The following is a 2798-nucleotide window of genomic DNA, read 5'->3' as shown; positions in this document are numbered from 1 at the left end:
TGTTTGTCAGTGTTTTATCCTCTAGCCATAATTACAAAATCAATATGCTGAGTAAATAATCTAAAAAAATATTATATGAAGAAGAACATGGCATCAGAATTGAAGGGAGAATCATTAACATCCTGACATGTGCATATGACACAAACTTGCTTGTTGAAAGAGATGAGGACTTGAAATACTCACTGATGAAGCTCAAAGACTACAGTCTTCAGTATCAACTGAAATTTAATGTAAAGAAAACAGAAAGCTTCACACTTAAAACAATAGCAATATGATGAAAGGAGAAAATATTGAAGTTTTCAATGATTTCATTTTGTTTCAACAATCATGAAAGCAACTGTCAAGAAATCTGTTTGAGCTAAGATGTCACTTTGAGGCCCAAGATACAATCTGACAATGATATTTTTAATTGCCTCATATGGATATGAAACTTATGCAATAAATAAGGAAGACAATAGAAGCATTTGTACATTTTTTCAAAGACGATGTAGGAGTTATGTCTGACTTCCTCTGCTTTTATAAGGAAGAAATAGAATCAAACCAGCCCAAGGCTATTTGATTCTATGAAGCAGAAGTCAGACATGCCTCCACCTACAACCACCTTTATTCTATTCTGACACCAAACATCCTTCCCACAGGACACTCAGCTGCACATCTGAGTCCAATAATCTGTTGTAATTGCCTCACTGAACTCATAAAAATACTCATGATTATGGGATTATTAAATGATTGAACAGGGTACCCATAAGGATAAGAAACAATTTTAAGATGTAGCAGTTTTCCAATCAGTAACACCTCTTCTCTGCCATACTATAGGTGACCCAGTAAAATGCAGAAATAATTGGACAATATCATTCAAATCACATACAATTAAAATTTCTTGAAGACAATTAAAAAATGTTTGTAGCAGTACACTGGAAGGAAGCTTCTAGAAATTCAAGCTGTATTCAACAGGGGCATAGAATGATGGATACCATTGCTGATGTCAGGTAGATCGTGGCTAATAGAGAATATCAGACATATATTTGTTTGAGCTTTGCTTTATTGGCTATTCAAAAGGCATTTGACTGATGTTTCCCATGTCACTGTTATCAAAAAATTTTGGTGATCACAGACTCTATCTTGGCAAGATGGCAGAATATGACTTGACTACTCACATAGCACATTTTATGGATTGGCATTTAGTCTCTTATCTGTTTTAGTTTCTCTCAGTAAAGGAAATATCTAATGAAAAAAATATATATATCACAAGGGAAATTGGATCTTCTTAGTGATATCAACATTGTATGTAGACTTTTCTATGGATGTAAACAAGAATCTTTATTCTGATGATATTCTTCATGTTCTGAAAGAAAAAAGAAGCACCTTCGTTGCACAAGTAAAACAACTTCAGGCAGAAACAGAGACAATTGTGAAGATATTTGAAGATCCAGAAACTACAAGGCAAATACAATCAACCAGGGATGGCTGAATGTTATTTAACTACCTGGTAGACAAACATGGATTTAGGCAGGAATATTTAGACACTCTCTAAAGATGTGCAAAATTCCAATATGAATGTGGGAATTACTCAGGAGCAGATGAATGTTTTTATGTTTGTAGAGTGCTGGTTCCAACAATGCACAGAAATGCTCTGAGTTCACTCTGGGGGAAACTGGCCTCTGAAATCTTAATGCAGAATTGGCATGCAGCAATGGAAGACCTTACATGGTTAAAAGATACCATTGATAATAATTCTGTGAGTTCTCCACTCCAGTCTCTTCAGCAGCGAATATGGCTCATTCACTGGTTTCTGTTTGTTTTCTTCAACCACCTCAAAAGCCACATTAATATTATTGATCTCTTCCTTTACTCGTCACAGTATCTTAATGCAGTTCAGACAATGTGTCCACATATTCTCCACTATTTAACTACAACAGTCATAACAAATAGAGGTGTTCTAAAATGCTGGCACACACTCAAAGACCTGGTCAAGTTTATTCAACAGGAATCTTACACATATAAAGACCCAATTACAGAATTTGTTGAACCAATGCTTAGACATTAACTGTGACTTTGATGAGGCTCAGAAAAAGCTAAGGGAATGTGAATCAGTGCTTGTGACAGACTTCTTGGTGGTTTGTCTGGAGGATTTCATTGAAAATTCCTGTATCTTCATATTTGAGACTTTCTGTCGCATCAATCAATGGTATCTTTTAACCATGTAAGGTCTTCCATTGCTGCATGCCAATTCTGCATTAAGATTTCAGAGGCCAGTTTCCCCCAGCATTAACATGTTGCAGAAACATTGAACATGATTCCAGAAGAAGCTGAAAGGTTGATTGCAAATTTGATTAGAAATGCAAGGCTGGATGCCAAGGTTGATTCTAAATTAGGTTATGTGGTTATGGGTACAATGTAGCCTCACCCAATCAGCTAGTGGCTGAAAAGACCAAAAGCCTTTCTTTTAGAAGCCAGATGTTGGCCATGAATATTGAGAAGAAACCTAATCAGAATAGTAGGTCAGAGGCATATAACTGGGTAACTCAAGACTCAGGCTTCTATTGAAGAACTGTTTTTAAAAGGATTAAAAAACCTAAATGAAAGATGTAAAAAGAAAACCATTGTGTAAAGTGTGACATATATTTTAGAAACAACCAAGTAAGTATACATTTTGAAGAATTTGAATAAAATTGACTGTGTCTCATTTAAAAAAACAAACACATTTGACTGAGTGGATTATAACAAGATAACATTTCTAAGAACGATAATTACAGAGTACTTAATTGTGCTCATGAAGAACCTGAACATAGACTAAG

The 2798-nt window shown here is 35.1% G+C and overlaps 1 pseudogene; it reads left to right on the top strand.

Moving 5' to 3' along the window:
* Nucleotides 1–1130: 1130 nt before the first annotated feature.
* LOC102812873 lies at nt 1131–2547 on the top strand (annotated as a pseudogene).
* Nucleotides 2548–2798: the final 251 nt, after the last annotated feature.

The sequence above is a fragment of the Chrysochloris asiatica genome, unplaced genomic scaffold (genome assembly GCF_000296735.1).
Source record: "Chrysochloris asiatica unplaced genomic scaffold, ChrAsi1.0 scaffold00322, whole genome shotgun sequence".
In the NCBI taxonomy this organism is placed as follows: Eukaryota; Metazoa; Chordata; class Mammalia; order Afrosoricida; family Chrysochloridae; genus Chrysochloris; species Chrysochloris asiatica.
The sequence above is the reverse complement of the archived record's forward strand: the minus strand, read 5'-3'. Positions and strand labels throughout refer to the sequence as shown.